This window comes from Oryx dammah, unplaced genomic scaffold (assembly GCF_014754425.2).
Source record: "Oryx dammah isolate SB20612 unplaced genomic scaffold, SCBI_Odam_1.1 HiC_scaffold_4, whole genome shotgun sequence".
NCBI lineage: Eukaryota > Metazoa > Chordata > Mammalia > Artiodactyla > Bovidae > Oryx > Oryx dammah.
Window position 1 is genome coordinate 78,229,275 of NW_024070188.1, and position 26,978 is coordinate 78,256,252.

Genomic DNA, 26,978 nt, shown 5'->3' on the forward strand with positions numbered 1-26,978 from the left:
AAAACAATCACCTCCCTTTCTCCAGTGCTTTCAGATCTGCCCAGGCCAACACAAACGCTCCTGAGACCGTGCTGTGTTTGTAGACAAAGAATGTCTGTTAGTGGCTCATTATCTTGGGTCATGTTTGAAAATCTCTGTGAGCTTGTCAAAATAAGACACTGTGCCTTCCTGAAAACTGCTCTTCTGTTACAAACAAACCAAAAAAACCGACATGCAGTTCAAGTGTCCTGTTTCTCCCTAGCCTCAGAGTCATGACTTGAGACGCTGAGGGGACCCCAGGCCCAGGTTGGTGTGGATTGGGTGTGGACTAGCTGGTGGGGGTCTCAGTGGCTCCTCTCTGCTCTGGGGGTTGAAGTGTAATGTGACCCGAGTGGTTGCCTTTCCTGCCTCCTCTGTGGCTGTGGAGCCCCACTTCCTGTCTTAATCATTTTAAGAGCTCGTGAGAGAGATTGAAATGAAAACAGACAGATGTAACTGAGATAACCTATCAAAGTAGGCATGAAAGCAGTTTCTAGTTGTTGTTTAGTTGCTAAGTTGTGTCCGACTCTTTGTGATCCCAAGGACTGTAGCCCACCAAACTCCTCCGTCCATGGGATTCTCCAGGCAAGAATACTGGAGTGAGTAGCTATTTCCTTCTCTAGGAGGATGTCCCAACCCAGGGATCAAACCTGTACCCCCTGCGTTGGCAGGTGACTTCTTCACTGCTGAGCCACCAGGGAAGCCCCACTTTCTAGTTGCGTGCGTGCATGCTCAGTCGCTTCAGTCATGCCTGACTCATGGCTACCCTGTGGACTGCAGCCCACCAGGTTCTTCCGTCCATGGGATTCTCCAGGCAAGGATACTGGAGTGGGTTGCCATGCCCTCCTGCAGGCGAGTTTCTAGTTATGCCCCTCCAAATACACATGAGGAGTAAGAGTTTTTTCTTCTTTCTTTAATTTTATTTCACTTTTCCTGGTGATGCTTTGAAACAGCCAATTCCTGATTTTAAATGTTGATTCTGGGTAAGGAGATAAAGCGTATAGAAAGTGAAGTGAAGTCACTCAGTCATGTCTGACTCTGTGCAACCCCAAGGACTGTAGCCTACCAGGCTCCTCCGTCTGGGATTTTCCAGGCAAGAATACTGGAGTGGGTAGCCATTGCCTTCTCCAAATAAAGCATATGCATGCATGCAAAGTAAAGACCTCAAGGAGGGCAGCTGAGCCCACTCAGAGGGTCAGCCTGTGTAGGAGGCCAGGTGGGGTCCCAGGTGTGCTTTTTTCAGCTGCCTCTCCCCTTCAGCCTTGGGGCTGGGAGTTGGGTGTTCCTGTCCTGAGAATCTCCATGGCCACCTTTCCTGGGTTCATATGTTCTGGCATCCAAGGAAAGTGAGGGGCTCATCATGTCGTTGACTAAGTCACGCCAATTCGCTTCCACTAATCTAGTTTGCAAATTAAAACAAAGAAGAAAAGCATCTGCTCAGCTGGGTGGCCGTCTAGTCTGTCCAATTGTCGGACAGCTGAGGGCACCAGATTGAATTTGCCTCAAGCAAACTGGACATGTGAAACTTGAAAATTTTTTAAATGGATGATTGTTCACTTTTCAAAAGTTCCTTTGCCCTATAAAAGATGAACAGGAGGATTTCTTTGAACAGCAGCTTCTTCCAGTACTCTAAAAATAAGATGTAATTAAGGTCCCATCTTTCTGGAGCATACGTTATACCTAGAGCTGGCATGCTGGTAAAAAATGTTGAAAGTCTTTTAAAATTAACTTTTTTCAATTGGTAAAATTTTTTATCTGATGGGTTCAGTTTTACTAGTAGATATATACATGTCAATAGTTTTTGCTCTAGACTCGGGGAGGGGAAGAATACATCCTACTAGTTTGAAGATGAAAAAGTTAACAATGAGGGTGGTTGCATCATGTGACCTGCCGCTCATTAATCTCACAGTATCTCTTCTTGGGGAAAAGAATGTCAAAACCTTTTAACCTTTAAGCTAGCAGGAGTGACGTGTTGAGCAAGCTGTTGTGTAAAATTCATAAGCATTTAGCGTCAGCCCCCAGCCTACGGGCTTCCAAGCAGTTGAGCTGATTCTACTGCCAACGGAATGAATGTCATAGGACGGTTTTATATAAGTTGTCTAGAATGATTAAAGGTTTAGCTGGTAGACACTGTGCTTCCAGGATGACTGTGTGGACTTCTTTCCCTTATGTTCATGCAGCCCTTCATTCAATGTTGAACATCCATTGAGAAGCTCCGGGCTGAGGAGTCGAGATTTCACAGCAGCAAAGACTGGCCTTGGCCCCGCTCACCCAGAGCCCACACACCCAGCGGTGCACGGGCGCCTTTGACAGCCCTCTCTTTTCCTCTTTCTCCTTCCTCTGCTGTGTCTGTCCTACCCGCTGTCCCAAAGCTCAGGGGGTCAAAGTGCAGACTTGTCATATGTCAGCTATTAACAGAATTTGTTTTTCTTTTTCTTGTAGCTCAGCAAGGGCATCAGCTTTAACTTGAAATATATAGAACTCCTGATTCCTTGTTGCTTTTAATTAATTTTTACTGGAGTATAGTAGCTTTACAGTGTTGTGTTCGTTTTTCTGGACAGCTAAGTGAAGTAGTATACGTGCCGATTCCTTGTTGGTTTGTGGTGATTCTCTGAGTAGGAGTGGCCCAGGGAGAGAGAAAGATGTGGTGGGGAGAACGTTGGGAGGTGGAGGAAAAAGGAGGCTAATGAACAGTTTGGCTGATGGGAGCAGGTGGAGAAGGGAAGGGTCCTGACTTTGTTGTGGCCAGAGCAGCGCGGAGCGTGTGATAGAATCACTGCTGCCTCCACGAGCAAGGCGAAAGGGAGCAGGCCTCTTTCACTTCTTCAGTCAATCACAGAGGTGCTCGTAGTGCAGACAAGGAGGGAGAAGATGATGATCAGACCAAGGCTCTGCCAGGGTTGTGGACCTGGGGGCCTCGGCCGATGGAGAACCTTCCAGGGAGGCAGCCGTCAGGTAGAGTGTTTGCGATGGCTGCCTAAGCACCGTCAGGTGGAGAAGGGTGAAGAGCATGCCACACAGAGGGGATGGCAGACAGGATGGCGGTTCCCTGAGAACGTAGCTGGCAGAAGGGAGACTCCCCGCCCTTCCTGCCTCCTCTGTGATGGACACTTCCAATGCAGCCCCGCATGCCCTCCCCACGGTTAGCCTGGCTGCTGGGCAGGAATCTCCATTTTACAGTTGAAACTCTCAGTAGCTGAGGAACTTGCCCAGGGACTGCATTTTCAGTGGAGAGCAGCTTCAGAGCTTCCAGGCCAAGTGTCAGGTTCCAAAGGACACACTTTAAACCAGAATTCTGAGCCGCCTTGCCATAAGTGAGCTCCCTGGAGGGTTCTGCCAGACCCTGGGGCCAGGGACCCTGTGCCTCCCGCCTGCCAGCTCCCAGAAAGTTGGATTTCAGCACTGTTTGCAACAGCTCAGTCCGTCTGTGATGGTGCAGAAGTCTCTGTTATAGTTGGATCATTCAAAAGTCTGTGTTATATTTGGGTCATCCATGCCAAGTGGCACAGTTTTTCAGGATTTAGTATCTGAGAGACTTGATTTAAATGAATGACAAACATTGTGGGGTACACAGGGTATGGAAGGACAGGAAATCTGAGCATTGTCTAGATTCCCAGCCTTTGTGTGCCCATGGGCCAGTGTGAAACCCCTGCGCTTCAGATTTCTAATGTTCAAAAATTTTGTGCCCTGCCTTTCCCAGGGTCTGTTTTAGTGCTAATATATATGATCCTTCTTTCCATCACATTGGAATTAAGAAGCTTCTCTGGGGAATCCAAAAACTTTGTATGCATGGAACATGTGTGGGCATGACACGTGAAGCAAAACGTGATCTCAGTTTAAGAGAGGAGCCCTGCATATCCCGCCATAGGAATGAACTTCTCTAATAGGAAGTCGTTTTATTTATCTTTTATTTTAATTATTCTTATGCTTGGTTCTTGGGGAGCCCTGACTTCATACTGTTCTAACCTAGTAGGACGTGTGCGGCTCCACACGTTTTTAGTAGGTTTTTAACTACAGACCAATAAAACATTTAGCAAATTATGTTAGAACATGTCTGCACACACTGCTCCTTTTAGATCTGAGCCAGCCATCCTGTTCCCATATGGGCTGACCAAGTGGATCAGCTGGATGAGGCAGATGGGGGCCTGGCATCCCTGAATAACTCTGGCACCTTCCCTTCAGCGTGGCAGGGCAGGCTGGCTGAGGCCTGGATCTGAGGATCTTTTCAAAGGGCCTGGTTTTCTTGGTTTTGCTCCATCGCCTCCTTATTTAGCCCCCTGGTGGTTAAGCCATGAGCATCGGTGCCAGGACAGCACTTCCTGGGTAGGTTTTCTGTCCCCTGGTTTCACGATCACGTGCCTCCTCCTCTTGGGGAGAACAGCAGACAGGGCGGTGGATTCCAGTGCGCCAGCTTGGCTGATCACTGCGCTGCTCTGATGAGAGCTTTACTGGGGGAAGAAATGAAGGTCTCAGAGCCTCTGTTGTAGATGCTGTTTCTCGACTGTAATTTATAGAGAAGTGACTTGTTGCTGTTAATAGGTCATTTGGAATCCTGTGTGCTAACTCACTTCAGTCGTGTCCAACTCTTGTAATCCTGTGGGCTGCAGCCCGCCAGGCTCCTCTGTCCATGAGATTCTCTAGGCAAGAACAGTGGATTGGGTTGCCATTTCCTTCTCCAGGGGATCTTCCTGACCCAGGGATCCAACTGGCATCTCTTAAAGTCTCCCTCATTGGCAGGTGGGTTCTTCACCACTAGCAGCACAGATCACATTTACTTAAGGAGGAAAAAATGGGAAATAGAACAGAAGCCTCGACACTGAAGTTGACCTAATTCCTGTTTCTCTGTGCCGTTGGCCCACCTGTGGTTATTCCTGCTTGTCCTCCCCCCGCCCCCCCAATCATTCTGCGGCCCTGCATTCATGGAAGCTTGGCCCCTAGTTCCAGAGCCGGGTTTCCATGAGTAAGAAAGGGTGTGGCTGCTTTGGGAGCCCTGGGCCTCCCTGCAGGGCTGGTCCCTTGGCAGCCTCATGACCCATGGGCCCTGGTACGGGGTGGCCATGCACTGTGTGGAGCTCAGGTATGTGGGGGATGCAGCCTGTATGAGGTATGAGTGGAAAGGCAGGTAATTGGGAGTGGAAAGGCAGGTAATTGGGAGTGGAAAGGCAGGTAATTGGGGGCAACACCCACGTAACTTGAAAGTCAGTCTCGGCCACTATGTAGCTGTGTCGTCTTTGCGAGGTTATTTCACCTCCTTGCTAGTATGCATCATGGCATTAATGAGTTTGCCAGGCTGTTTGCACAGATTAAGACCTGGACTTGGACTCACATACCCAAGACCTGGACTCACATAGGCAAGACCTCATTTGCCTATGTGAGTGACCTGAAACCCATGGACCCCCAGTGAGTTCCTGCTGGGTGAGGGTGGCCTCCCAGTCAGCTCACCTTCATTGTGCCCGGTTTATAAAAGACTGCATTTCAAAATTAAGGACAGTTGCAGCAAATACATCATTTATGGCAGCTTGAGCTACAGAAGCTCAGATGGTAAAGAATCTGCCTGCAATGTAGGAGACCCTGGTTCGATCCCTGGGTTGGGAAGATCCCCTGGAGGAGGAAATGGCAACCGACTCCAGTTCTCTTGCCTGGAGAATCCCATGGACAGAGGACCCTGGCAGGCTACAGTCCGTGGAGTCACGAAGAGTTGGACACGAGAGTGGCTAACACTACTAGGACTTTTACAGTGACTTTCCAGGTATAACTTACACCTCCAGGCACTGCTGTCTCTCAGTTTACTAAAAAAAATAAATAAAAAATCTTTGCACCGTATTCTCATTGAAAACTACGGTGCTTGGCCTCCTACTCTATGAAATTATAGCCAGTGTTAAGGGCGATCATGCAGCCCACTGGTAACTGTAAAGAGTGATCCCCGAACGAGCAAGAATGTGCTTCACAGAAACTCTCTATTTAAGGAGTTTGGAGTAAGCCCACCTGCCCGCAGTGTCTCTTGGTGGTTGGTCTTTGGAGTGGCCGGTGTCTGTCGATGTGATTAGGTTTTAGATGCAGGAGCTTGTTTTGGATTCGACATGTAAAGATGGGGCTGCATCGCACGCGTAGACACTTCTGCCCAGTGGTCCAGCGGGCACCGCAGCGGTGTGGCCAGGAAATGAGCGGGAACTGGGGAACACAGATGCCAAGGCTCTGAGTTCTGGCTCTGCTGTTTGCTGGCTGCTTTGTAAACGGCACTGGGCAACACACTTCTCCCAACCCAGCTGCTTTGTGGAGGCGCTTAGATCTACTTTGTAGGGTGTTGTTTATGAGACAGTCTATGAGGCGTAATTGTAGGAGCAGAAGAGACGAATAATAGTAAGTAGTGCATCCATCGATACCAGCGTTACCAGCCTTACCAGCCAGAGGCGGCACGTGGAGGAGAAAGGGCTGGTCCTCCCACCCAGTGACTTGGTGACTCACATACCCATGTTAAGCCAAGCAGGTCCCTAGCCCTCAAACTGTAGCCACCTCTTGTGTCAGCAGGGCTCCCCACCATGTGGAGGGGCTTTGAAAACTACAGCGCTCTCCAGACATGAGCTCTGTGGCCATCGTCTGGTCTCTGTACTCTTCCTTGATGTTTCCCTTTTCATCTGCGCCTTCACCAGAGGATGGATCGGGTTACAGGCTCTTGCAGCGATTGTCAGACGCTTAGGATCTATGCTAACACGTCCCAGAAATCCACGGTCGTGAAAATACTTGCCAGAACACTATGATAAATTTCACTCACTGTTTGTTTACTTCAAGTTCGTTTGTTAAGACAGAAATATTTATTTATCTTACTTGGCAACAAAGAGACCCGGAAATTTAGTCTGTGTAGATGTATGTGCGTGTGTTACTAGATCATTCTCACGGGTCCGCGCTGGACCACTTGAGGAATTTTGTCTTTTTCCCTTTTGCTCCCCACTGTGGGCCTCTGTGCCTTTTATTCTCCAAATGCTGATTTGCTCTGGACAACAACCCTATGTGTTACAATCTGGCAAATCTTACCCAGATTTAAGAACATGGCTCTGTCCCTTTAGAACTTGTAGCTTATTTTCATTGTCATTTTTCTTTCTTGAGTAACTTTTAAGTCAGTGTTTGAAGGATAAACTCATTAGCAAAATACTTGGAATAATCCAGTAGATGATCTCTCGATGCCAGTTTTGTGTGAATCATTCACACATTTCACAGAGTGGTATCTCCCCTTACGCCAAAGCCACAGTAGAAAGATGAAAAAAAAATTATTGAGCTTTTTTTTGTCATGCATATAATGTCATGATACCTTAATATATTTATATACATCTATATGTATAATGTAGTAATGACATACTATAATAGTATAAAATGATATAAACAGTTGTTTCAGCATCAAAGTTTTATCAGCCACAGAGACACAAAGATCAAATCAGAATCGCTAAATACAGTTTTTCAATTACTGAAGCTTTTCATTTTGTTACTAATAGTCCTAAATTTCCAAATATTGAACCTGATTTCTGGTTGAACCTAGGACAGCTGTGAAAGTCATAGTCACCTTTCTAGCCCTAGTTCACTATTGTTTTGACAAGGCGCGGGAAGGTGGTTTGCATAGCGGTTAAAAGCATCAGTGTTAGGGTCAGACTTTCTGTGTTGGGGTCCCATGTCTGCTCACTAGTGTGGATATCTTTGCACACTTATTTGACATATTTACTTAACTAGTCCAGCTAGTTGGATTTTAGGTTAGGTACTATGCTTCTGAACTTCCCCGGTGGCTCAGTGGTAAAGAACCTGCCTGCCAATGTAAGACACAGGAGACAATCCCTGGGTTGGAAAGATCCCAGTCCAGTATTCTTATATTCTTTTTTTTTTTTTAATATTTATTTATTTAGCTGTTTCAAGAGATGGCACTTAGGCTTAATTGCCCTGCAGCATGTGGAACCTTCCTAGAACAGGGATTGAAACTGCGTTCCCCCCATTGCAAGGATTCCCCACCACTGGGCCACCAGGGGAGTCCCTCTCCAATATTCTTGCCTGGGAAATCCCATGGACAGAGGAGCCTGGCAGGTTACAGTCCACGGGGCCACTGAGAGTCAGACAAGACTGAGCAACTGCAACAGTAACAACTGTGCTGTTACAGAATGCATCCATGTTGTTATATTTATTAATGTATTTTTCAGCTTTTACATAGCTGTTTCTTAATTTAAGAAAACCAGTAGTTACACACACACACAAAAAGATACTTCTTAGATTTTAAGACAATAAAAGATGTGGAAATGTGTATTTCCAGAATTTTACACCCCTCACATCACCATTTAGGAAGATTTTAATTGACTGCAGATGTTAACATATATGTTGAAAAATTCCCTGGTAGTTCATTGGGTTCTCATCACCAATCTAAACCAAGATGGTAGGCACCCCAGGCATAGATATTTTGAAGCCTACTCATTGCCCACAGACTGAAATGGTTCTACCTGGTTCTGCTGTTTAAGGACCTGTGAGGGCAAGACCACATGGACCCACTAAAAGTTAGTTGGTGGCTTTGTTCTTAGACTTCATCCACTGAAGTCCTCTTAGTCTACATGTGACAAAACTAAGGCCTGGCAAGTTTAGGTGACATTGTTAGTTACTGGCAGAATCACATCTGGAGCTTGGGCATACTGACCTCCAAGACAGGGGTCTCTCCTAAACCATTTCCCCATGAGGAGAGAGCTGAACACCCTGGTTCTTCCTGCTCCACTGGAGAAAGACATGGCATTTTAGAGCACAGAAATTCATCAAACATTGAAACATTTGCTGTTTTATTCACTCCATCTCTTCTTTAGGAATTATCTTGGAAAAAAATAGAAAAAGTTATTCCATTGACCAGTGATGACCAGTTATTGTTCCTTTTGTCAACAGGCAAGATGATGAATGAAGTCCTGGCAGCTTCCAGTGTCCCAGGCCTTGTAGACATAAATGAGACGTGCTTCAAAGTTCCAATGTGCACCACATCGGATCTTGTTTAAGGAAGCGTTAAAAGGAACCCACCGTTACCTATTGAAGGCTCTGTGCTCTCAGACATTGTTTCTGATTGAATCCAGAGGTTGCAAGCATGCCTCCCTGTATTACCTGTTGGAGCAGGTTTAATTTTATAAATTTTAAACACAAACTCTATGAGTTTCTAGTCCATAATTGTTCTTTTTGAGGATCCACTCAGATGAACAGTATTGCATCTGTAAGAAATATGCACTTCCACAGGACCAGAATTTTTTTTGTTTTTCGGAATATAAATGGCAACAAACTCCAGCTGTAGCATCATCCTGTACCAGTGATGAGAAGCACAGATTGCAAGGAAACTGTTCAGGGAGAAAATGTCATGTTGTGTTGGAACTACAGATTACTGGAACCATAGCTGTAGTAAACTAAGGCTTTTTTGCTTAAACACAACGTGCAAAAACTGTGGTTCTTGACTGGTGGCTTTCATCCATCGTTATTAGTCATCTCCTTGGACACGCAAACGTTGAACGTCTTCAGTTTCTATTAAAAAGGAAAAGAGATGCAGCTTTGAGAAAATCCAGGTTCAATGTAGTCTTCCGGGTATCTCAGCCCAGCTTTCGTGTCCTGATCTTACGAACAGCAGGTACCTGGTGGTAGGGGAGAAGCCTAGGGAGAGAGGACGGAAGGGCGTCATCCCATTGTATTGTAAACATACTTTATAAGTACGTTTTTTAATCACTTCTTATTCAGGCAGAGATTATAAAAGTTTGTTGCAAATATTCAGACCAGGTTCTGGGTTTTGGAAATTATCAGAGTTCACAATACCTGCAAGGGGTGGGAGGTTGAAAAAAACCCACAAACTTGAAATATGAACACTCTTTACACTTAAAAGAATATTTTTATCATTCTTTTACTTGTTTTGGCTCTGTCACAAATTAAAGTGCTTGGAATGCTGTATCTGTGGTCTCTTGACATTTAATCAATGAGAACCTAACACTTTCACAGTATGCTGTCACTTTGGACATTCATAATAAAAATTGAAACGGATTTTGATTGGTAGTCGTTTATTTTGCTTTGTAGCTTAGCGCATCTTTCGTGGTTCGTCTCTGCCTATCGGCCAAGCGCTTTGTGTGGCCGTATACCTTGACATAGATATACACATAGTTAAGGCCTTTCAGTCTTCATCAAATCACTGTTGTTTTCTGTATGTTAACAATCACTCTCTCTTTGCTGAAAGGCTGGGATATTTTTGAATGGTAAGGGCTTTTAGATTATGCATTCTACAACACAGAGTAAAAATAAGTCTTGAGGACTCCTAGCTTTCTGCAGTTTCTGATTATACCACATTTTCTATTAAATGCATTATAATATATTTTGATATTTTCTGTTAAATAAGTAGATAACTGGAGAAGGCTGTGGGCAATCCAGCTATGGGCTTTTCAGTCACATCTTTTTGGTTTGGCTCTGCCCCATGTGTTGTGTGCTAGAGTATATTTTTATGTATTCCATAATATTATAGTAAGAAATTAAGAAACTCCAATGAAACCCAAACACGTGAGCCTGTGTAGAAGACTTAGACCTTGCTTGGCACTTTTACGGCATTTGATATGGAAGTAAGAAGAAAAGATCCCTTTCCTTTTTTTCTTTTGTAACTAAACTTGCAATTGGCAAATACGCCATTCATCTATCTCCTGCCTACCATCATTCCCCCCAAAAGGAACAGCATGGATTGGGAGATAAACGTGGACATTCTAGTGCATATTTTGAGCGAGTGATGTTGGAACTCTTCAATTAGGGGAAGGGAAACCTAACAGGAGGTTCTGGGTTCTTTTCAGTGGGTGGGTGGCAGGAGAAAGAGTGGAATAGTGAAGCAACTTAAAAATAGGATCATTCCTTTAGACTGAGTTTTGTACAGTGTTCACATTTAGCTGGAGGTGATTTCTGTGATCAGGTGTCCATCCAGGACCCAGCTGTTAGAAGAGTCATCTTTTCTAAAGTCCCAAGGCACCATAATAAGGTCAGAGGTTGATGCTTTTGTTCCATAGATGAATTACTTTTCCGAAGCCTCTACTACCCTCTCCTCTCTCTTCTGAGCGTCTGGACCTGCATCTCTCTTTGTGAATCAGCGTGAATATTTACCAGTCCACACTGCATCCCTGCCTTCAGTCAGTGGCAAAGGGAAGCTTTCAAAAGTCACTATTCTCTAGGGACCAAAGACATTTTGAGCTGATTTTAAAGACAGTATTAGGTGACTTTGACAAACTGAAGCTATTCTGTATCTACGCAATTAGAAAGAATCCTTGATGTGGGTTGTTTTATCAGTAGATGGTGGCTTCTCATATGAATTCTAATACTGAGATCTCATTCAAATGAGACAGGTGGTCTTAAGCAACGTCTTTGTGGTTAATAAATTCTTCAGAAAGGGGGGAAAAAAAACCTAAGTGTCTGTTTCAGAATGGTTCCCTGCATAGGAATTACACATAGATGATTACTTATTTTCAAACCAATCCGTGTTTTAAATGATTGAAGAACACAAGTAGTTAAGAAAGCAGTTGAGTTTGATGCTTTAGAAGAAAGCCTCTTTCTGGTCATTTTCAGTGATTTTTCCTAAATCTGCTATTTCTGCATCCATTTGTTAAAATTGGGAAATATTCCACCCTATTGTGGATGGCATCAAATCACATCATTTTTATGGCTGGAGTTTCCCTCGGGGGACCGCTTCACTATGACCAGGAGAGGACCCTGGTGCAGTGTTTAGACTGGGCATATTTATTGTTTTATAGATTCTCACTGCACCTTCTAGTGTCTAGAAATGTTATGTTTACTTCTTTTATTCCTTCTGAGGTATACATCTCTTTCAGACATTTTTAAAAATACTATAGCAAATGAGTCTACCCGTGGGCTATCAGGAAATAAAATGAGGGAGTTCCCTAAAGGTCCAATGATTAGGACTCCGAGCTTTCACTTCAAGGGCACAGGTTTAATCCCTGGTTAGAGAACTAGACCCTCAAAACTGTATTTTTTAATCCAAACATATACAAATCAAATATAAACAGTTTAGGAAAGAAAATTGTAAACTAGAAAATATATATACATTTAATTATCTAAACTCTATATACAGGCCTAAGTATAATAGTATATTTTCTAAAAAGATAATATGAATACAAATTTTTAAATCCACTGTACGATCCACAATCTAGAAGTAAATGTGGCTGAATCTAACAGCTTGTGTGGCTGGGAAAGAAACCGATAGGCCTTTTAGAATTTTGCTTGGATAATCATGGGTGGGAAGATTATTACTGAGTAGAAGCAATTGCCATTCCAAAGATTTTTTAAAAATTCTGTGAAGACTTAGCCAAATTCTTATTTTATATCATCTTAAAGGATCCTTCCTAAAGAGTTGCATTAATATTTAAATTCCCCCACAAAACATCAAGCAAATGAAAAACCACAGCAAACAAGACAGTCCGTGGTGGGCACCTCCCTTCTTCCCACCATATCATTCCTGTCCTTCCATTACAGACAGGAAAAAGAAACAAGCTAAGAAGGAAGAGGAAGTCGTTTTTACCAGAATATGTCCATGTTACCAAGTTTTGCTGTGCCTGTGTAGGCGTAAGCATGTGTATACACTTCACGGGCCTGGAGGCCAGGGCAGAGAGAACTGGATTCACATAGACCACAGAGAAGCTAAACTTGCCAAGAGGAGGCCTGGCCGGGCAAGTTCAGGAGGCCCTGGGCAATGAGGAGACAAGCTAGGGTCCTGCCACGAGAGCTGGTGGGGAGATGTCTCCCCGGAAAGTGACCAGCAGCTCCAGAGATGGAGGCCCTCACTTGTGTGCTTCGGCCAGACTGCAGCTGAAGCCCTACCTCCTGCACACTGTCTGACTCCAACTAAGTTGGCTTTTTGCTAGAATGTTATATGTGTGTGCGTGCTTAGTTGCTCAGTCATGCCCAACTCTTTTGCAACCCATGCACGGTAGCCCACCACGTTCTTCTGTCCCAGGGATTTCCCAGGCAAGAATACTAGAGCGGGTTGCCATTCCCTTCTCCAGGGGATCTTCCTGACCCAGAGATCGAACCTGCATCTCCTGCCGTGGCAGGCAGATAGATTCTTTTACCACTGAGCCACCTGGGAAGCCCAGAATGTTGTACACTTGTCTCCAAATACGAATACTCCTTTGTGATCCAGTGTGTATTTATTCAGTGCTCACAGAACCAGTTAGTGATCAGAGGTGAAGGGGTGAATGAAGATGACACTTCTGTCCATCACTCAGATCTGCCAGTTAGGCAGGCAGGCAGCTGTGCATTGTCTGGTAAACAGAAGCTGAATGAAAAAGAGGCCCATGTGGGTGGGTTTTAGCCAAGAGTTTCCCTAAAAATGATCACTCTTTTTTGTTAGCTCCACTTTGCACTGAAGAAGAAAGAAAACAGTTCTTACAATTTATCTTTTGCTGTTTTCTAGCCAGTGATAAGCTTATTGTTTATTTGGTTTTGAGAATCTTGGGTTTATATTTGCTTATAACAGTGAGCCATGCCCAGTCAGAAATATAGTGTTTCTAGGGCTTACCTGATTTCTGTGGCCTGGCAGCAAAGTTTGAGGTTTTGGTTTGAGATAGAGATTTCACAAATAGGTTCTCCAGCCGGAGACTCCTCACAACAGATCCTAAACACGATCATTCTTTTTCAGAATCCCTAAACTTTAGCAAAGAAAAGTGCCACCATCCACGGAAGCGGTCATTAAATCTGACCCACGAAGTGGCAAGTTTCAGCTGTCATAGACGGAGTGAAAAACTCAAACTACTCTCAGTGACTTTGGCTTTACAAAGTGACAGAACTGACTATACAAAATGACCCTGAGAAACTATAAATAGAACACGAGAAGCTATTTCTACATGCAAATTCAGAGTTTCTGGAGAGATCTCTCTTATTTCCAAAATATATGTATATTTAATGAAAGGAGGACAGACTATAATGAGAAGGTTAAGAATACATGGAGTTATTCTTTACCCACATCTTCCTTGGAGGGGGTTTGATTTCCCTGGGCCGTCTGAGCGGTACACAAACAACACGCCTGGCTTTCCCGGGGCCTTGTCACAGTCAACAGACACATGGAAGTAAGTTGACTCAAAGTTCTCAGTCTAGTGAGAGCATGTTAAGATGTTATTATTAAATACAAAAGAGGAAAACAAAACCAATAGAAAATCGGTGAATTGTGGATGCCATCCATCATTAGCTCAAGTCCTTATCTGAGGCGGAAAAGTGAAAGTGTTAGTCACTCAGTCATTTCCGACTCTGCGACCCCAGGGACTATAGCCCACCAGGCGCTCTCTGCCGCCCCCTTCTCTATTTGCAGTCCGACTAAAATTCCTCAGGATGCTTAACTGGGCCATCAAAATTTTCAAACTGAGGTTCTGCAAGATGGTATCACAATACGCTCTCATTTCCTAGCATAGTAGGGTACTGAGGCTTTTCCAATGAACCTCCTGTTTTTAAGGAATTTGAATGTATTTCTTAAATGTGCTGTGTTTAGTTGCTCAGTCATGTCCAACTCTTTGTGACCCTGCCAGGCCTCTCTGTCCTTGGGGATTCTCCATCCAAGAATACTGGAGTGGGTTGCCATGCCCTCCTCCAGGGCATCTTACTGTCTCAGGGATGGAACTCAGGTCTCCACACAAATGCCCTACTGGCTATAACCCTACTGTCTTTGCTGTTGCAAATGGCCAGCAGAGGGCTCACCTTACCAGTGCTGCCAGCTACAGAGCCTGGTATACAGCCTGGTATACAGTTTCTAACATAAATAGAAAATAACAAAACAATCACTTTCCTAAAAGCAAAAAGGAACCCCCCTTTAAAAGAAGAGTTTTACTTAGTGCATTTTTGTTCAGTCCTTACACATGGAGTCACTAAACACCAGCATCCCATAGGAGTTAGCTGTGCTTGCATTAAGAAAGCTTCTCCTCGTATCGAATCTCTTCCTTTGCCTGCAGAGAAGATTGTGTGTGTCCTTATTTTGTGTCTCCTCAGCTACCTTCCTTTCAGTCTTCAGTTTGCTCCGTCTTAGTCATTGCTTAATTTTCACATAGCTTATTTGGCACCTGTACTGGCAGCCGAAGGTGCCCCCAGGTGCTAACATGGCAGTTCCCAAACGTGTCTGCACTTTACAATCACCTGGGGAGCTTAAAAAAATTAGCTGAGCATTCCTGAGCCATTCCCGAGGTCTGATTTGTAGGGTGTGCCCTGGGCACTGGGAGTTTTAAGAAAGATCCCCAGGGGTTCCTACTGTGCACACACGTTTGGGAACTGCTGGGCTACAGGGAAGGAAGGAAAGGATTGGTGAGCCGGAGCCTGAATCCGAGCCCTGACTCCTGTCTGTTGTGCGAGTTGGGGTAAGTTACCTAACCTCACCCAGCCCTGACTTCCTCGTCTGCAGAGTGGAGATAATCATGCTGGTGATTTTCTCATCTGTGTAGTGAAAATATCATGTACGTTACACAATCAGTGACAACGCGTGTGATGTGTTTGGCACAGGAAATAGTAGCTGGCGTCATCTCTCCCATGGGTAAAATAACGTTTAGTCCATTTCAAAGACAATGAAACGCCCTGTGGATGATTAAGTGAGGTCGGCTTAATGAAAGTGAAATTAGGTACGGTGACAGGCTCGCTGCCCTCACACTTGCCTTTTTTTTTTTTTTTAACCCCCCACCCCCAATTGAATTGTTCATCTGTTGCTAGCTTGTTGGAAAGAATGATACAGTGTTATACTCAGAGATAAGGCCATTGTGTTCGTCTGTTTTCCCAGGATGGGGTGAGTCTCCCTAGAGTTTTGTGACTAGGATCTGCCCGGCAGATCAATCCGAGAAAAACTGGGAAGTGAATGTTTTTGGAAAGGCCAGCTGGACTCCCTGGGTTGGGTGGGCACATTCACTGATTAGAGCCGGCCCCGGCGTGGAGGGAAGTAAGGGGGTGGGTCTGACATTATGTGCCCACACCGTGCTTGTCAGCTCCTCTGTCCTCAGCGAGTTAGACTCTAACCCCTGATTGTAATTTTTAATCTAAGAACTCTCTCTTCCACTCCTTCAATATTTATTCACTTCTTTTTTGTTTTGCCTTCATCTCAAGAAAACAAAAATTCACTGAGAAAGAAAAGATCATGTGAATGTATGGCAAAAACCACTACAATATTGTAAAGTAATTAGCCTCCAATTAAAACAAATAAATTAATTTAAAAAAAAAAAGAAAAGAACCACAAACACAATGCCTACTGAGATGAACGTGGTTCCTGCACGCAGACCCCAGGGGCCGGGATGGGGGTGGGGAGAGAAAGTCTGTCTTATTTTGCCAGGTGGCCCTTGGGAGGTGGTCTTTGTGGAGGGAAGGGGAGGTGAGTGGTGTGCATTCCCCTGAGATAAAAATCAGAGGAAGATAGAATGTCAGAGCCCAAAGGAGCCTGAGCAACCATCTGAACCCCAGGGGTCCCTAACTGGGAGCAGTCTGAAAGTATACGCGGCATCATAGGCAGATGGAAATGTGTCTTTGATGGGGTCCATGGCTTTTCAGCAGATTTGCAAAGAGCTTGGTAACCCTCCAGTGTGAACCAATTTTACTAAAAGGGGAACGGAAACAAAGGAAGCTGTTCAAAGCTCCCAGGCTGTCACAGTGGGCACAGAACTCAGGTGGCCACGCTTCTCCCCCAGCTCTGCACCCAGGTTTCACAGCAGGTTTTAAGCATCATCGGGCGGGTATGCATGTGAGGGGGGGAATGTTTTAGCCACAGGTTCTGCTTGTTCCCCATTTAGTACAGCCCGAGCCAGTGCCAAGGTGATACACGATGAGGTTCCCACTTTCCTGTAACCAGGGACGTTGTGTCCCAAAGGCACTTAAGGAAGAAGTCAGGGCTGTTGGAGCTGCAGAAAACCTCTATTGTTTTAACCTGCAGGAAAGATTCGGTCTGGCTCAGAGTTTTAGCAGGAATCAGGCCTAAAGGAATTCAGCCCACAAATTGGGGGAAGTAGGTGTCTTAGTCTGTCCAGCTCCTATGGATAAAATAATACCATCGACTAGGGGATTCTAAACAAAAGAAATGTATTTCTAAACGTTCAGGAGGCAGGGGAGTCCAAGATCAAGGTGGTGGCAGGTTTGATTTCTGATCAGGATCATCCTCTCGCTGAGCCCTCATGTGGGAAGAGGGAGAAGGCAGCTCTCGGGGGTTTCTTGTTCATTTGTAAGGGCGCCACGCTCACAACCCCATCACCTCCCAAAGGTCCTCCATCACAGTGGGGATTAGGTTTGTCTGTTTTTTTAAATGCCAATATCATTTTAATAGACATAAAGGTGAATTTATTTTTTTAATTGGAAGATGTGTGTTAGTCACTCAGTCGTGTCCAGCTCTTTGCAACCCCATGGACTGTAGTCCGTCTGGCTCTCCTGTCCATGGAATTCCCCAGGCAAGAATACTGGAGGGGGTTGCCATTCCCTTCTCCAGGGGATCTTTCTGACCCAGGGATCAAACCTGCATCTTCTGCATTGCAGGCGGATTCTTTACTGCTTGAGCTACCAGGGAAGCCCCAGTTGGGCCCCATTGCTTTATAGTATTATGTTGGTTTCTGCCATACATCAACGTGGCTCAACCATAGGTATACATATGTCTCCTCCCTCTTAAACCTCCCTCCTGCCTCCCACCCCATCCCACCCCTCCAGGTTGTCGCAGAGCACTGGGTTTGAGCTCCTTGCATCATACAGCAAATTCCCACCAGCTGTTAATATATTAACATATAATTGATGTAACATAAAAGTATATATAATAATATCTGTTTTACATATGGTAATGTATATGTTTCAATGCTACTTTCTCAATTTGTCCCACCCTCTCCTTCCCCCACTCATATATTAACGCATTTATATGATATCTAGAAAGATGGCACTGATGAGCTTATCTGCAGGGGGTTAGGTCTTTAATTTACGAATTTGGCGGGGTGGGGGGATCCAAACGTGGTCAATCACAATAGGCAAAGGCCTACAAGAAAAGGGTGTTTTGTGTTTCCTTTCTCTTTCTTTCATGTAGTTTCACTTTCACGAGGGCACCTTAGTCACACAGGTTTGGCAGGATGGAGCAGTCTGACAACTCTGTGGGGTTCTGTTAGACCAGATACCAGCAGTACCACCTGGTCATAGTAAGACTGTGGTTAGAGAGAAATGTGAGCACACAATCAGTGCTCTCTTCTTGTGGTCAGAGCTGTAGGTGGGAGGATTTCATGGGATCCAGAGAGTGCCTTGTGGGAAAGGCTTTGAGGGGACCCTGTGCCCCTAGGAGAGAGTACAGCCTGCTGCTGCTGCTGCTGCTAAGTTACTTCAGTCGTGTCCGACTCCGTGCAACCCCATAGACAGCAGCCCACCAGGCTCTTCCGTCCCTGGGATCCTCCAGGCAAGAACACTGGAGTGGGTTGCCATTTCCTTCTCCAATGCATGAAAGTGAAAAGTGAAAGTGAAGCCGCTCAGTCATGTCCGACTCTTAACAATCCCATGGACTGTGGCCCACCAGGCTCCTCCGTCCCTGGGATTTTCCAGGAGTACAGCCTAATGGTCAGCAATGCAGGCTCCAAAGTCAATTTTGCGCAGGTTGTAAATCCCAGTTCCAACATGCACTCGTGTTTAACCTCATCTTCCTGTGGGCCTTCGCCTCCCGCCTGTCAAATGGGGACAACTGTGCCTTCTTAACGGGACTATTTTGAGGACGAAATGGGAAAATGATTGAAAGTGGATTCTGGGTCTGACAGATCCCATCTGTTTATTCTGTTGAATGTATTCTGCATTGTAAGATTATATTGTCACTTTCAAATTATCTTGAAAACGAATACTTCTCACTACACTAGGAAGGAATCAGGTCTAATCATTCAAGTTCTAAGTTGATGATGAAAAGAGGAGAGTCTTGAATGACTGCTTCCTATCTACCTCTTATATCAGCTGCTGTGTCATGTAATTGACCTCAAACTTCTTTTTCTTTCTTTTTAATATATTTATTTATTTGGCTACACTGGTTCTTTTTGTTGTTGTTGTTTTTGTTTAGCAGTAATCCTTTTTTTTTTTTTTTTAATTTTTACTTTATTTTCCTTTACAATACTGTATTTCTTTTGCCATACATTGACTTGAATCCATCACGGTACACTGGTCCTTAGATGCGGCATGTGGGATCTAGTTCCCCAATCAGGGATCAAACCCAAGGCCTCTGCATTGGGAGCATGGAGCCTTAGCCGCTGGACCACCAGGGAAGTCCCTCAAACTTTTCCTGATTTGTTTTTTTATTTTCTCAAGTCAGGAAAGAATACATGCTCGTTATAAATGATTCTAACCAGTGCAGTTTATAGAGACAAAGATGACTAGTCCATATTTTTCTAAAACAGCTACTCATAAACTTTCTAGGTAGACTGGTTTGGCCCAGCCCTCCGTGTGGAAAAGCCTAGAAAATATCCTTTATGTGCCTGGTTTTTACACTTGCCTCCTGACCTAGCCGCATATCATGGTTTCCTTGTGACACGTGTTTGAGGAGTTTTGCACTCCAGGAAATAGTATATCGACAGGATTACTTCCTGCTTTAGAATGTGTCCTAGCCGCTCCAGCTGTGTTGAGCACAGGAAGTGGACTTTGATGGGAAAGGAAGACCTGTGCCCTGGTCGGGATGTGGAAGGAAGGAGCAGGGAGATGCAGAAAGCTCTGGGGCACAGAGAGTCCTCATGGAGGCAGAGAATTTGGTGTTAGGTCGCTGGAGACAGTAGGAGCCGACTGGGAGTGTGGTGATGGGGTCCGAGGCCAGGCTGCCCCCAGAGAGGGCTGGGCTGCTCCTAGCACGACCTGAGCCTTGTGCAGATACAGAAGGGAGCCCCACTGCCTTGAAGATACACAGCACAGTGAGAGGAAACAGAGCTGGATTTCAGTCCTTGCTCACTCCAGCACAGGTACTCTTGTGCAGTGTGCAACATGAGCAACTGTGCTCAGCAGCCCCAAGAGAGATGCAAGAGTTCAATCATTTCCACCCCCCACTGCCCTGAGTCAGGGAGAACAAGGGTAACCCTGAGGATCAGGATCCTGTTTGCTTAGGCCCAGGTTGTGGAGGGGGTGTGGGAGGGTGGAGAAGGTGCTGGAAAGATGGAGAGGTTGTGGATCTTCCTGTCCAGAATCCAGAGAGCATCCCCTTCAAGCTTCTCCAGGGCTCTGTGGACATTCACAGCCTCTGTCCCCACCTTCCCAGCTGCCCTCACACATTCTTCGTGCGTCCAGGCCCTTCTCCCCTTCTCATTCGAAATCCCCTCACTCCCTGCGCCCTGAGATCTTGACCTTGGCTGTGAATGGCCACAGAGTGACCTTCCACAGGTGAGGGTGGGAGAGGCTTGTCTAGAGCCCAGCAGAGGGGAACACCGGGCTCAGCTTCCTGATCCCAGCCTCGTGCTGGGGGCCCTCTGGGATGTGATGAGTAAATGAAGACAAGGAGCAGAGTTTGGGTCCCCACCCCACCCAGAGCAGCCTTCTCAGCATCTTGTTCGGGGTACACCAGCTGTCAGCTTCCCAGGCTGCCTCTGTCTTCAATGCCTGCCTCCTCTTGGGTCTGTGTCATCTCCCCTCTCTTATGAGGACACTCGTCGTTAGATTTAAAGTCCACCCAGATAATCCAGGATGATCCTATCTAGAAACCCTTAGCTTCCCTACAGCTGCAAAAACCCTTTCTGAAAATAAGGTCCCATTCAAGGGTTTCAGAGGTTAGGACGTGGATGTATCTTTGGGGAGCTACCATTCAACCCACAGCAACCATGATCCCAAGCCTGCCCTTGGTCCTAATGTATTTCTTGTATTTTCTTTAGGTCGGCCACTGCCTTGACCCCTGCACTGGGTAGAATATGAAATATTCTAGAATATCACTTGAACAGTGCTAGGACACATTGACTGTGGAATAGAATTCCATAGAAGGGGAGGGTCTAAGCTCAGGCCCAAGAAGTTGGTTTAAGGAAAACCTTAAATCTGTTGTTTTCCACCCTTTTTCCTAATTCAGACGACCTCCGTCTCTTACCTGAGTTACTACAGTACCTTCCTAACAGGCTTCCTGCCTCCAGATTCGCCTCTTTCAATTTCCCTCCACACCACCGTCAAAGTAGTGATCCTTCCAAAATGTATGTCTTGACTGTGCAAACCCACACACATCACACACGGAGACAACCCGCATGCCCATTCCCATTGCTCTTAAGAATAAAGCCCAGATCCCTGACCTGCCCTGCACTGGCCTCCTTCTGTCCCCCGACCCCAACCCTGAGCTTAAGCTGCACGGATGTTCCCCAGCCTGTGAAGATGCTGTACCCCGGGCACCGTGTTGAGGCTTGGAGGCTCATATTTTTATTTTGAAGGCTCTCAGCTTGTATCCTGTCAAACATTAAAATACACCCATGTGCCACATTGAATATTTTAGGGTGCAAAAAAAATATTTTAAAGGTTTTCATATTTCAAGTAATTTTGGAATGATTGGATTCTGAGCGACTCCTTCGAGTGCTTCGAATTTCTCAGTCGTTTTCCAGCTGCTTGGGGAGTCTGATCAAGCGAGAGCATCTAAACCTGCACATCGTTTTCCAGATACAATTGGAGATTTATGACTGCTAGGCCCTAAGGCAGTTGACAGAGTGCTTTGTTTCATTTGCATTTTATTAAACAGAAACGTCAACTGTGCAGTTTTCCTCGCATATTTGGGGGGGACAGTATATTTTTTCAGACCTCACCCCTTTCTCTAACCCTGGCCTGGCCAACTTCTGCTCCATCTTCAGATCTCGCCTTAAATGTTACTCCCCTACAGGGAGCCTTCCTGACCCTCCTTCTGGGTCAGTTCCCCTGTCCCATCATCTCATAGCATGGAGTCACTTTCCTGCAGAGCACACCTCAGACTTTAATTTCAGGACTATCTGTGTGACCTGCTCTTCAGAGTGTCTTTCTAGTGCCAGACAGACGGTGAGTGCCATAGGTCAAAGGTCATGGCTGGCCTGTCCCCATCCCACCTGGCACCTACCTCGAATGGTGGCGACAAAAAAATTGTTAGCATTCTGCTCCTTCCATGCCCACACATGCCCTCTGACCACACTCTGACCACCCTCTTGCCCTTTTGTTACATTAGAAGAGAATCTGACATTATTCATTACCCTCTGGAGTGACTTAAATTCATTACCCTCTGGAGTGACTGTGTGTGTGCATGCTCAGTCTCTCAGTCGACTCTGTGACCCATGGACTGTAGCCCTCCAGGCTCCTCTGTCCATGGGATTCTCCAGGCAAGAATACTGGAGCAGGTTGCCATGCCCTCCTCCAGGGGATCTTCCTGCGTGTCTTAACAAGGGATCAAATCCACACTGGCAAGCAGGTTCTTCACCCCTAGCGCCACCTGGGAAGCCCCTAAGGGCATGCAGCTTGAAAGTTCAAACCAGGGAGATGTGTGATCTAGAGATTTATTCAGTTTCAACTGTCTGAACATGGACACTTCCGCAGAGGTAGCACACGTCCCTGGTCATGGCAGATTCGTCACCGTCAGCCTGTACCTCAAGCCCGGGGGCTGGCTGTCTTACAGAATTCTCCTTCATCCCCATCAGTCATCTCCTGTGAGCAATCCCGAGAGGCAGGTTGTGGAAGGGACGTGCCCTCTACATAGTGACTTGTGAGGCACGAGCTGTGTGCTGTCTGGGGAGGACTTAGCTCTGGACCTGGAGCACAGTGAGCCTGTAGACCTTTGCGGCTGTCGGTGTTCTTGGGCAGTCCATACCGAGAGTGCGTGAATGTCCGTTTAGTCAGGGAGTGCCTGATACTTAGTCCCAGACGCACTGACATCACTTGGTACCTTGGCCTCTGTGTGGCCCAAATACATGCCAAGAGCCTTGGAAAGCCAGTAGAACTTTCCATTTGTAATCTGGAGTCTAACCCTGTAAGACATGGTTCAATCATCAGCCAAACTGACTGCTCATTTTGACTGTTTCTGGAAAAAAAGCCAGGCTCTGTAAGTGATATTATATAACCATGTCATCTCATTGAATGTTGAGAGTTCCACTGAGAGCATCTTCCTGGGGTCCTTCTGGGCCCGGCACGCTGGTCCTCCCCTTATAGAAACTGCTTCCACGTGTTCTCTGCTTCTCACTTATCAAGTTCCTACTAAGAGCTCCACTTGCTGTGTAAGAGGATAAAACGCTGAAAGAAGCAAATGATTGCTTATTTTTTAGTCAGGGTTTGTAAGTGTAGATAGTCAAATTTATATAGCCTGGTGATGGAAAGTTCTTTTTTATTTTTTAGTATTAAAAAGGCTCTATATCATGGTGGGGCTATGTAAATAGTCTTTAAAACTACGGCCCTATTAATCTTACAAGTGTTAGTTACAGATTAAGCACTGGAAACTGTATAAATGGAAAAACAAACAAACAAAAATCTCCCCACATGTTCCCCTGGAGAGAGTGATCTTGTTTTGGAGATGTTGGGAAGAGCAGCAGAGAGCTTCTGAAGGCAGGATGAGGTCAGTGATTGAATGTTGTTGCGCAGTCCCTCAGTCGCGTCCAACTCTTTGCGACCCCATGGACTGCAGCACACCAGGCCTCCCTGTCCATCACCAACTCCCGGAGGTTACTCAAACTCATGTCCATTGAGTCGGTGATGCCATTCAACCATCTCATCCTCTGTTGTCCCCTTCTCCTCCTGCCTTCAATCTTTCCCAGCATCAGGGTCTTTTCCAATGAGTCAGTTCTTCCCATCAGGTGGCCAAAGTATACGAGTTTCAGCACCAGTCCTTCCAGTGAATGTTCAGTGATTGGAGAGAGGAACAAGAAGCATTGTGCTACAGAGGACAGTGTATCCTGAAGGCAGAGGACAGGGTGGAGGGGGAGGTTAGGGATGAGCTGGCCTCTAAGCTGAGCTTTGGCTTACAGATAGGGGTGGAATGGGATTCTGAGGTAAGGAAACCCAACAGTAAAGACAGTGAGTAGCCCTAGGGTGGAGGGTGGAATCTGTGCACGGATGTGTTTAATGAGAGCCTATGGTCTGAGCCTGGAGGGTTGGGAACGCTGCACCAGGCAACCCCATATCTGCTATCTTTGCCTTTAGGGTACATTTTGTTCATCTTAAGGTTCCAACAAATGTATTCCCTTGTTTAATAAGTCACATCTGATACAGACCAGGCGCTGTCTAGACAATGTCCAGAACAAAGTCCCTGATTTCATAGCTCTTTTAATCTAGTAAAAGGAGATGGGTGACATTAATATAACGTCTTGAGTGGTTACACGGAGATGAATTGGGGTAAGGAGGGCAGAACAGAAAGTGGGAGCCATGGCCAACATTTTATGTGTAGTGGTCAAAAGGATGTAGGAAGCAAGCTATGGTTGACTAGCTGAAAAAAAATTAATGAGAAAATGAGTTAAGTCAGATATTTGACACAATTGAGTCAGTTTCCATGGCTTATGGGTTTCTTTTCCCATTGCCCCAAGAATATCTCAACTACATCACTGAGAGTTCAGCTTTGGAAGAAGGGGAATAGTTATGGCTTATGTGCGTTTCTGGGAAGTCTGTTGCTGTCCTGGGTGTTTGTCTGTAAGTTGTAAGAGCTCTAGTGTGGGAGTCACCCAGACCCCCTGGAGGAGGAAATAACAGCCCACTCCAGTATTGTTGCCTGGAGAATCCCATGGACAGAGGAGCCTGGAGGGCCACAGTCCATAGGGTCGCAAAGAGTCGGACACGGCTGAAGGGACAGATGCAGACATGGTCTCAATTCCATCTCTGCCACTGACTAGCTCTGTGACCAGGGACGTGTGATTTAACCTTCATGAGCCTGTTTCTCTAAAACGGAGATAAATAAGATCCATACATACAAAGCACTCAGCTGTGATAAAAGCCATTTCCAATAAATGTTGGTCAGTAACCACGGCAGCAGCTGTCCAGTGAGGGTACTGCCCAAAGCAGGGTCGCCCTGGATGTGTTTGTGTCCAGCAGTTACTTATATCCCTGTGGTTGACCTCTGGCCCCCTTCCTTGAGCAGCCGGGGGTCCTGATGAGGACAAAATATGAGCCTGACCTTTGTATTCCAACAATGCTCTTGACACACAGTCAAAGCTAAATAGCTATTTGATGGAGAAGTGAATTATTGACTATAATTTAACCAAGCTGCTGCTGCTGCTAAGTCACTTCAGTCATGTCTGACTCTGTGTGACCCTATGGACAGCAGCCCTCTAGGCCCCTCTGTCCACAGGATTCTCTAGGCAAGGATGCTGGAGAGGGTTGCCATTTCCTTCTCCAAGAAAGGACCACACTGGAAAAAGTTATCTAGTAGGGAAAAATGTCTTATCAAAATCTCAGTAAATGAATTTCTTTTTTATCAACTCTGTTTCCCTAAATTTTTCATCATTGCTTCCAAATGGTTTTTCATCATTGCTTTCAAATGAGTAGCATTTTTGAATGTTACTCACCTTAATGTAATGAGAGTAACATTAAAAAGAAATAAGAATTAAGGATAACCAATATTTTGCTGGGAAGGATTGAAAGGCGGGAGGAGAAGGGGATGACAGAGGATGAGATGGTTGGATGGCATCACCGACTCAGTGGATGAGTTTGAGTAAGCTCCGGGAGTTGGTAATGGACAGGGAGGCCTGGTGTGCTGCAGTCCATGGGGCTGCAAAGAGTCAGACACAACTGAGTGACTGAACTGAACTCTGGATTTTACTGGTAAGAAAAAGAGCTGACATTTCATCTAAGCATTCTGGTGGCTGGTTCACAAGCAGGCACTGTTTCTCCCACTGCATGTCAGAGTCTTGTCACAGCCCTGGTAACACATGGCTGAGTCGTATCCGACTCTTTGAGACCCTATGGACTTGCACGGTAGCTTGCCAGGCTCCTCTGTCCATGGGATTCTCCAGGCAAGGATACCAGAGTGGGTTGCCTTTCCCTTCACCCAGGGGATCTTTCTGACCCAGGGATCGAACCTGGGTCAGAGCCTGCAATGCAGGAGACCCTGCAGATTCTTTATAGTCTGAGCTATCTTAAGGGGAGATTGAAAACCTTGCTTTTAGTCAACATCAAAAAAAAATTTTTTTTAACTTTTTTTAGATTTCACATTTTCATCCACTCATCCCGGTACACAGAGAAATGTTTAGGAAGTAGGAGGTGGGCGGACCGAGGGGGATGGATATAAGTGGCCCTCGGTCAGAATCTTGGAGCAATCGGGGCTGGTCATGTGAGCCACAGCCAGGCTGGGTGGCGTTTTCTTTTTACAGTCACTGGACTGTCATGCATTGGCCTCCTGTCAACTTTGATTTAGGAAGTTCCACCATCTTTAGAGAATACGCATGTTACAGTCCAGTAACAGAATGTAAATAAAGACGCATAGCGATTCAGTGTTAGTATTTTATGAAGCCAAAGCGCTGGGGAGGTCACCAAAGCAAAATCCACCCTCCTCCATCCTCGTGCATATCATCCCCAGTGTTCCGGGGACGCTGAGTAAGGCACGCTCGTCAAATTCACGAGGACCTTGACTCAGCGAGACCCTTCAGAAGACCTCAGTAAAAATCCAGATGACCTCTACTAGCTTATGAAATGTTCACCCAGAATGAAATTCTGCAGCATAAATGCCAGGTGGTTGATCACACTGAAACCATTCCCCACCCTCTCCCCCCTGCCCTGAAGGAAAGGACGGGCAAGTGGCAGGCCAGAGGGGACTGTGGGACCCCTTGGGGTGGCTGACCCTGATAGAGATCAGCCTCCTGCAATCATAGGCTCAGGATGGAGGTCCCCAGGGTCAGGGTCTTCCAGTGAAAGAATGCATCCACCTCCCCTCCCACCCCTCACACATACCTGGCTAGTGACGCACACAAGAACAGCTCTTGTTTGTGGAGTAACTTCTGTGTGCCAGGCTCCACCCCAAGCCCTTTAGATACGTTTTCTCCCTTAATTCTCACAGCTCATCTAGCAAATATTCTCTCTTGTGTGTGACAGCATTTAGA

At 45.8% G+C, this 26,978-nt stretch overlaps 1 protein-coding gene across 2 annotated transcripts in view; it reads left to right on the forward strand.

Annotated features, from left to right (window-relative positions):
- SCAF8 (SR-related CTD associated factor 8) overlaps positions 1 to 26,978 on the forward strand; it is a 217,014-nt gene that overhangs the window by 142,570 nt on the left and 47,466 nt on the right. The window contains exon 21 of one of the 2 annotated variants that reach the window (XM_040238730.1): positions 8,917 to 10,041. The exons of the other annotated variant lie outside the window; for it this stretch is intronic. The gene's annotated coding sequence lies outside the window, so the exon portion shown is untranslated. Of the gene's footprint in view, positions 1 to 8,916; positions 10,042 to 26,978 lie in introns of those variants that run through there. 2 annotated transcript variants of the gene reach the window in all.